Source organism: Protopterus annectens, chromosome 2.part1, assembly GCF_019279795.1.
Source record: "Protopterus annectens isolate FY-2018-M chromosome 2.part1, PAN1.0, whole genome shotgun sequence".
NCBI classification, from domain to species: domain Eukaryota; kingdom Metazoa; phylum Chordata; order Ceratodontiformes; family Protopteridae; genus Protopterus; species Protopterus annectens.
The window spans coordinates 1,042,452,061-1,042,462,212 of record NC_056729.1 but is presented as its reverse complement, the minus strand read 5'-3'; the positions used below and the strand labels follow the sequence as shown (position 1 = coordinate 1,042,462,212).

The 10,152-nt window shown below is 37.7% G+C and overlaps 1 pseudogene; it reads left to right on the top strand.

The window, feature by feature from the left end:
* The first annotated feature begins 440 nt into the window (after positions 1-440).
* Positions 441-539, top strand: LOC122795200 (annotated as a pseudogene).
* Positions 540-10,152: the final 9,613 nt, after the last annotated feature.

Below are 10,152 nucleotides of genomic sequence, written 5' to 3'. Positions count from 1 at the left end.
CTTTGACTATTTTAGTAGTCACATTCATGAGACCCATGAGAATGAATTAATTCAAATGTTTCTTCTAAATATATTATGAGTATTTCATTATGTGTATAGTTTGCAATCGGTGTACTTTGGAGAAGGATTGAAGTCCAAATAACTTGAGGTTGCTTCTTTTCATAGTCATTCAGCACACAAGATGCAAGTATGGTGAAGCACTAAAACTATGCCTCTAATAAGGGCATAGCAAAGTCCGATAGTAAAAGAGGTAAATTAGACCAATGAATCAGTAATGTAGTAGATCATTTTATGTCCACTGCAATCTTCTGAGTGTGCAAGGCTTACTTTTTTAAAAATAGTTTACTAGTTTTTCTATCTATAGTTAACTTGTATCTTGGAGTTAGTAATGGCTGAAAAAAAATCAGGAGATGCTGTCCCATACCTTAAGTGCTTGCAGCAGAATTTCAAGTCTTCCTTGCTTTGGTAAAATATAGAAAAGATCAGCATGGCCCTTGCATAAGAATGATGTACAAAGTTGTGGAATATACCATCTTTTTATAGTCAAATGACAGTGTTTCAAATATTAACATACTCATAGGTTCATAGGAGATTACTAGGCTAATGACTCAGGAGCCCTTACAAGCCTAGCCACTTTTATCCAGATTGTACCTGATTTTCTATCTCTAGGCAAAAGTTAACAAGGGTCAGCAAGCAGGGTTTTGACTGTTTTTACAGAGTGAGTCTGTCCATAAAGAACATTGGAACCACTCCAGGAGTGAATTTGCAATTTCCCATCCGTCTAGATTGCACTTAAAGATGGACAGCGAAGGGCTTTGCTTCACGTGAATAAGAAGCCTCTTCCAGAGCAGGGGCAGTCTCTGGAATACATATCTGCCTCTCCAGTATAATCTATTCATGTTAGAGATCGGGGTTAGACCTTTGGAGCAGGTGACCCTCATGAAGTCAGTTTTGTGAATATGCAACATTTCCATTAGGACTGGATCAGAGTCTGCCTGAATACAGTGATAGAGCTTTTAATCCATCCACATATAACATCCTGGCTATATTCTGTATTTTTTTGGTGATAAACATCTGAGGATGCTTCAACTGTTGCAGGTGCCTGATGAAGTACATACTAAAGGGTGACTTGTACTCGATTATTGGTCTGATGAGGGATGAGTACAGTGGTACTATGACATCCTTAGATCTGGATGCCATACCCTTACTTATAACATGAACCACATAGAAGGATTTCCTCATCATCGTGGACACATAGTGGTAAATGTTCTGAATACTATCTCAGTACCCAGATCTCTCACCACTGTGTCCACTCTTATTATTATTGTGCACTTCTTTGCATTTAGTTTGAGGTCATGGCTCTGACACCAATCAGTAGTCTGCACCAGACATTTCTCTAGGATATCAACATTGTGGAGTCAGTGATTGTCTCCAAATTGCAGTCATTAGCAAACTTGGTCAACCAAAGGCCATCTACATTTGCCTTGACATCTGAGAAGTATATTTCAAATAGGAGGGGGCTCAGCACTGAGCCCTGTGGTACTTCACTGTTTACTGGACTCTTGCTGGATGTGGGTTTCCCCACTCAAGATATATGTGTCCTGTTTGTAAGACATTTGGCTAGATATCTGGTGATGCAGTGGTTTATACCTAAATTTGTGAGTTTATCTATAATACCTGAGTGGATCATTATGTCAAGTGCCTTAGCCAGGTCAGGATAGGTGCCATTTAGTGTCTTACTCTCATCCATGACCTTGGGTGACCTTTTTAAAGAAGTCCACCAGATTGAGCAGACAGGGCCTGCCCTTGATTAAGCTAAATTGGGTTGGGTCTAGAGTCTGGAGATTTTCTATGTCATTGTTAATCAGATCCATGATTATCCTTTCCATAGCCTTGTAGGTGAGGCTAATCAGACTTATGGGTTGGTAGTTTCCTGGGTCAGTCGGTGGTCCCTCCCCCTTGAACAGCGGAATAACTGTTGCTGTACTCCACTCTACTGGACAAAGCCTTTCTGGAGACTGTGGTTAAATACAGATAGGGGTGTGTCTGCAAGTTAATGTTTCAAGCTATTTAGTAGACACCCTGTGATTCCATCAGGGCCCATTAATGCTGTGTTTATAGTTTTAGAGAGTGCACTGATGATCTGTTCTTTTGTGATGACAGGCAAAGGAATGGTAGGGGGTATTTTATGGGGAGTGATCAGAGGTGATGAGGGGGTGAAATTTGAGCTGAATTCATCTGCCAGCAGGTTTGCTGTTTCTTCTGTCTGAGTATAGGTATAGGTAGTGCCATCTACAGCCAGCTCAGCACATTGTTAAGTGTATCCCTTAAGATTTTAGATATAACTAAAACATGTTTTGTGGCTATCCCTTGCCTGGGGGACTATTTTAGTCTTCTATTTAGCTTTTGAAGACTTGATTAATTCCCTGGTTTGCCTGTTGAGACTAATGACAGATTTTTTCTCTGTTGTGCTCCCTCCCACATGTCTAGACATGAATTTCTTCCTTCTGTTGTATAGTCTTTTTATGCCTGGGATCCACCAGGCTTGCTTGTTTTTTTCTGGCTAGACTGAGGTTTAGTTCAGTCAGGTACTGTCATTTATATGCACTTGTTATGTGATTGTACAGAACATGCATATATACTTCTGCATAAGCCTCTGTATTTTCAGGGTTAGCAGGAGCTTTAAAATTAATTATGCTGTCACTTAATAGAGGTAATTTGCTTTAGAAAAATTCTTTAGGGATTTAGGGTTAAATGGGGATACTACTGTTACATTTATTTCAAAGGAGACCAAGTTATGATCCAATCTTACCAATGAGAACATTATGCTGGTGGGGGTGCAATACTCGCCTATGTTTGTGAGTAGTATGTGAAGGATATTTGAACCCCTAGTGGGAGTGCAGACCAGCTGTTCTACAGCATTTGCATTGACAAAGTCCAGGAATCTCTGAGCCTGCATGTTAGTGGTTGTATATGTTTCCCAGTTTATGGAGGGTAGTTAAAAATCACCCATGAGTAGTGTGTTGGGTTGAATGGTAAGTGATTTTAGTAACTTCAGGTAGTGGAGTGGTTTTTATGGTTCATGGTTGGGGGCCTGTAGCTAGTGATGATATGGTGGGGGATTTTGCCTGTGATCAGCTGGACATGAGTATCTCAAGAAAGTCATGCTGCCTGACCAGTCTAGAGGTGTGATTGCTTTTTATGTAAATAGAAACACCTCCTTCTTTAATTTTTTTCTTTTCAAAGGGTGGTCTGAATGTGTGATAAGCATTGTAGCCTTGCGCTGCTGCGGTGCTTTCTACAGCCTTAAACCATGTCTCTATAACTGAACAGACATCAGCATTCTCAAGGGCAATTAGAGTTTTCAGGGAGTGAAGTTTCATGTTAAGGCTTCTAGCATTGATCAGTAGTGCCTTTAGCTTGGCATTAGAAGAATTTGTTATGTTGGTAGGTTTGTTGCTTTTGCACTACCTAAAAAAGGCACTATGGAGATGGCTAATGCCTTGGCCAGTATTTGAAAGCCATTTCTGGCAAAGTAGCATGGTCTGTCGATCATGTTATCCCAGGCTGACAAATAATGGATCCCCTTGGAATGACACCAGTAGTTAAGTCAATTATTGAAGTCAATCATTTTCAGTTTATATTGTGGTATTATTCTTGGTGAGGGTAGAATGCTGCTCAGTGCTAGGCTTATGCCTGTCTATGGCACATTCAGAGAGGTCCATCATGCCTCTCTTCATATAGTCTAGGGAGGTACATCTCAGGTCATTTACACCCACATGGACTACGACTGAGTCATAGTGGCACTTGTTGTTGATTGACCTGAGTTTCTGCATGATTTGGTGAATCCTAGCCATTGACAGGCAACTGACTGTGACTCTCTTTTTATACATCCTGGTGAAGGGGACATCTGTGGGTTCCACCATGGAATCTTGTATGACTAAGATGTTTGAATGTGTGGTGTTTTACCTCAGATGCTTGCTTGTGAAGACACTGCATTGTATATTTCTGTATATAGTGGTTGGTTTTGACTTGGCTTTGTTGACATGTGGTTTCTGAGGACAGCATATGAGAAGCTTCTGAGGTTTTGGTAAGTTACTTGTGAGTACCTCCACATAGGTGGGTTTATGTGTCTGTGATGCCTGAACCCTGGCCCAGCAATCAAGGAGTCTCAAACCTCACCACTAACACCAGAGAGGGTGTCTCATATAAGAGGAAAGGATAACAAATACACACAGTAAAGTACAATTTCCCTTAAGCACACACAGATATCACAGTCAGTCTGGGTCTGGATGCTCCATTGCTCCCCAGGTCCCCAATAAGACCCCCCACTGGCACAGCTATAGGGTCCAGATCTCAGCCTAGCTGGCAAGCTAACCTCCAGTACCCTCTCTGTCCAACCAGTGCTTTGTGTCCCTGCCCAAGTAGCTGACACACACACACACAAACACACACAAACACACACACACACACACACACACACACACACACACACACACACACACACACACACACACACACACACACACACACACACACACATACACACTTTGAGATAAGTATTTATACAACTTCACAGACAATCCTGAGAAAGGCTGACACAGAATCTCCAGCTGTGCCCCTTTACCCAGACTATACGTTAGTAATTCCTGCCACCACCAGCTAATAATTATCAGCTACCCAAAGGCCTTTAAAAGGGTGTCCAATTATTACTGTGCAATATTATTATCTAATTGGTAAGTGTGACTAATCAGTCAAGGCTTATTACAGTGGCCTTGTACAATAAACTCTATAAATATGCAATGTACTCTAGAGTTTAATTATCTCTACATAAACCAGCCAAAGGTAAAACGTTTTTAAAATATTTAATAATAAATACTAAAAACACAAGACAATACTACTACTCCACAGTGCCATTCAAGAGTTCAGAGATCACACAGAAACTTAAAATAAATCAGTAGTACAGTTCTGACATAACAGAAAAAAACACAGTCTAATCTTTATAACCCTAGCTATTTCTACAAGAAAACATACTTCTAAGATAACTTACTTAAGACAACAGGCAGAGTGCTGATAAGTTGGATATCCAAGATCAAAATGCTTAATAATCTCTGGTTCTCATTGTTTAAATTGAAACTGCAGTTGTGATAAAACATTACATCATTTGTTTACACTTTTCTGGTTCCCAGGCCACACAGAAACTGCATTTACATTCTTTTATACTTAGAGCAATAAAGGACATTCCACATGTAAATTCTGGTCATTAACTTTAGCCTTAAAACAATAGGCAGGATGCTTACTCCAGACTCATCAGCTCCAAATTCTAACTTCAAAGGAACAGACATAAAGTAATTTTAATTTCAAAGGACCAATAAGAAATGCTTGACTTAGTTTTCCTTACAGCAGATGGCAATGTTGCCACATTGTTGAAACAGCATTTCCTTACATTTAAGACACAAGCCTGTATTTTACATTTATATTTACAAATGCCAGAATTATGTATCAAATTCTATTTGACTAGCCTGGCAGCCTTCACCCCTTCTCTACCAGTCTTCACAGTGTCATGACCTTATTTAATGAGGGGAATAATATGTGTGTGCTGACAACCTGTTTGTCATTTGATTTGTCAGTAAGTGAAAGTCGTGTCTCAATTTTCGTACTGTAACTATATCTCTCACGTGCTGTGTTTGTTTCAGGATTAAGTGGTTGTCAGTATACAAGTGACAATTGCTACATTGCCTCAGGATGGCCATATCCACAAGCTTGGCAACAGATATAGCAGAAACGTGCCAGTCCATGGTTTCAGGGTTTTTACTATGGGTTTAACCAGGGAGAAGAATGAGGAGATTTAAGTGGACTGGGATGCTAGCATATGGACAAAGAATGGGTGGTATACTCAGTGTGAACTGCAGCTGTCCAACAAGGTGATGCTGCTATGTGTGCCACTCAGATGCTCCTAGAGCAGTAGGGGACTGGGGAAGGTTGCAGAGATAGTTATTCTAAGGGAACTTTTTAACTTAATATTTTTTTGCATCTATACAGGGCATTGATAACCACCATTGCATGAAGAGCAGCACAAACACTAGGCATACATAGACTCAGGAAAAAAGTTTTACAACATCAGGTCTTACAGACAATCAAGAAAACACACAGTAAGCTTTCAGCCAACAGCCTTCAACTCAGGCTTGCTACAGCACACTTCTGCCACAAGAGTGCAGTCAGAAAACCCTCTTGATGGAAAAATGCTGGTTTTAGAGCTCTAGTGTAGGGCTACCAAACAATTTAGATACTACTGTCCTGTAAAACTAGCAGACACAATGTAATTACTACAGCAGCAGTGGAAACAGTTCAGCTTTGAAACTCTACTAAAGTGCAGGAAATGTAATAATTAATGCAGAAGTGCAAAATGATACTTATTTTCATTCTTTTAGCAGCAGATGGCTTTAGATGCAGCAGATTCAGTATAAATCTCAGGCAAAGTAGCCAAATCAAGAGCAGCTCTGATGATGGATGGAAGAAAAACATTATTTTCACAGCAGTTGCTTGGATTGATTTTAAAGTGTAACCTTGCAGTGCTGCATAAGGGACCACTTAGGCATTCTAGAGGTAACATCCTTCAGAGGAGACATTAATCTTAGGTCTCATTTGCAAGAAATGGATATAGCTTAGGTGGATTTAAAAAATCCCATTACATTTACTGAACAAAAAAGAGAAGGCAGATTTCCCCAGCACCTTGGCAAAAATTGCCATAGTTAGTATATATGTCACCATGGGTGTTCCCTGAAAATAGACCAAAGGCCTGGAGGGACTGACTCAGTCATCAAAACATAAGTAATTAAGCAAGCAGATATGAATAAGAACTTATAATAGCCAACAAAACCAAAAATAAATAGAAATCTTTAAGTATGCCAGGAAGTTGAAAAGTAATACCAATAAGGTTTGGAGATAATCCACAATGATGCTGCCCACTCTGATCCAAAGAAAGTAGCTAATATCCTAGCTAACAAATTTATTTCAAATTGTACCCCACTCACAGTTATTGTTATTTCACAGATTCTGCAGGAACAGTCACTTAAGCTCTATGGAACAAATCCTGTTAGCCCATGTAGAAGCTTAGAACTCCCCATCCAGAGGCCAAAAAACATTCTGGGTTGTCTAATTATCAGTGCCAAATATGATATATCTGAACCCCTACATTACCTCTTTAATCTAAGTGGTTCTGCTAGGTATATTTCTGAAGTCCATAATACAGCCATTGTAATGCCTTTGCACAAGGGTGGCCCAATAGACACAGGTATCTATAGACCCCTTAGTCTCTCTCTAGCCTCATATGTAAAGCTATGGAATATATTACCTCAGACTTCACTAATCTGGACATTGAAAATTCATTAAGCCTGGACTCTTAGCAATTTTGCTTTGTCGAACGAAGGTCCTGCCTCTTTAACCTCATTAATGGAGGCAGTGGATTGTGGTTATGCAGTACATGCAGCACATCTAGACCTGGTCAAGGCACAGCAGTGTCAGTAGTACATGTAGCACATTCACCTTTGGTGCAGAAGGCTGTGGATTCTATGCCACACCAGGTAGATGGATTGCTGATACTGCAGTACCGCATGGGGGAGGGGGGTGTTGCCCTCCTGAGTGTGTCATCCTTCAGATGAGAAATTAAACTGAGCCTCCATCTACCTGGGTTGGTGATAGATCAGGAGGATGTAAAAGATCCAGTGGCATTTATTGAAATGACTAACAGCCCTTTAGTTAACACAAAATAATAACATTATTTACATATTTACAAACTTTATACATTTACTGGCACATATATACACATTTCTATTTCCTACTATTTTTCATTTTTCTTATTGCATCCTCATTGTTGTTCTTCCATAACTGACTCATACTCCTTTTTCCACAACCATAATCTAATTTTGCACAATATATCTGCCAAAATCCATTGCTCATTAAACAAACTTTTATTCAATCTTTCATTCCAAATAACCCATATTACTTAAAATAAATTCTTATTTCTCCTTCTCACATATTGTTAATTTGTATCCTTATAATATCCATACATAATCATATTCATACTTATATTGTTTATATTAATATTCTCAAAAAAATCTGCACACATCTTTTTTCTAGAACTTCACCACTCTTTTACATTTCAACAACAACAAAAAAAAAAAAAACATCTTGTTGTCTCTTCCTTCCCACAAATTAAACACATTCTTTAAACTTTGTTTATTTATGGCATATTCACCTTTACTGGTAACTTATTTATTACCATTCTCCATAGGAAATCCTGACACTGCGTCATTTTGGTACACCACTTTTTCCTTACTTTAATGCTTTAATCACATATTCTGGTAAAGTTCCCCATGGATTTACATAATAATATTGTTTTGTCACATTATCACATTATTTTAATACATCTTTCTTTCCTTACATCGTTTTATTTTCCATGTTAATATTTTTCTTGATAAGTTTTAATTTCTTCATTCAATTATTCTTTTTCTTGTTTTCTTACTCTTTTCATCTCGTATAATTATTTGACCCTATAATTAAACATTCTCTTTACTAAATTCACATTCTCTTCCTTTACAAACTTTAATACTCTATACAGGTTTGAAGAAACAGAATACACAACTGGAGTTAATAACCTCAATGACCCTTCATCTTCACTCATATAGAACAAACATATTTTCACTGGGTTTAATCTTAAATCAGATGTGAAAGAAAACACTAATTGCACAATTTCGTTTACATATTTACTGGGATCATATTAACATTTGACATATGCACTATTTTCCCCATTATTACCAAATTCACCAGATAACTTGTTTCCTGAATGCTAATCTATACATCCTCCACAGAAGATATATTTCTTTCATATTTCTTTTATCAACCCTAACCATTGCATAATGACTACATCATTTCCCAAAATGCTATTCTTAGCAAAGACACCTCATTCTTTGAAAAATAGACACCTCCAATTTTCACCACATCACCCAAACCCTTATTTTTACCTTTATTCAAGATCATTCTCATTTCCTTTAAACATTCATTTCGATAAAACAAGACTTCTTTAATCTTATTTCTTCTCATCGGCTACAACTATATCGTCCAAGTATGTCAAAGCAACAGGTATCACCACCTCATTTTGCATCACATATCTAATATCTTTCATTTTATATGCTACTTCACTCACTATCTCATTTATTACCAATGCAAACAACATTCCATTCATGGGACATCCTTGTCTTATACCACAGTTCATGTATATTTCTTTACTTAGCTACCCATTCACTGACACTCTTAATCTAGTGTTCTGATATGCTGACATAGACACTCTCGTAATACTATTACTTATTCCATACTTCTCCATAATATTCCACAAAGCATCATGTCCTGTGGTATCAAATGCCTTGCTAACATCACCTGACATAAGTTTCGCATGGCTTCCATGCAGATGTTTGAGTAGAAGTTGCCTGGGCATTAGCAGCATGCAGAAAAAAAAAATGAATGGCATAAGGATGAATTTTTTTTTTTTTTTTTATCATAGGAAATCATTGCCATCATGATTTCTAATTCTTTGACGACAGTGATTCATTTGTTTAGGGTGATTTCTTCCATCTTTGAGCTGGTGGTGACTTTGAAGTTGATATTTATATATATATATATATATATATATATATATAAAACAATTCAGGGGGTATGGGGTGCAGGGGAGCTTGCACCATATTAAAAAAAATATCAACAACAAAGAAAGAGTGATTTTTTTCCCATTTTGGATTGCTGGCATTTTTGTTTGTACTTTTGGAATGTCAACTTTCACAGAGTTGCTGTTTCATAGTAGAACTGTTTCACATCCTCCCTTTTATTTATAATTTTATGCACAATTTTTCTCACAACTAATAACAATCTTTGACAATCTTTCCTTTTATACCATACATACTTTCTTCCATAATATCTTCTATCCTTTCCTTCTTTCATTTTCTTCTGTATTATTTCCATAAAAAATATAATACATGTTATTTAGTGTGATGGGTTGACAATTTTTTTTAATTTCATTCTTCTCATCTTTCTTCCATATAAATTTAATATCCTACTACATAACCCTTCAGAAACAAAACATTCTTTCAATCATTCATTCAG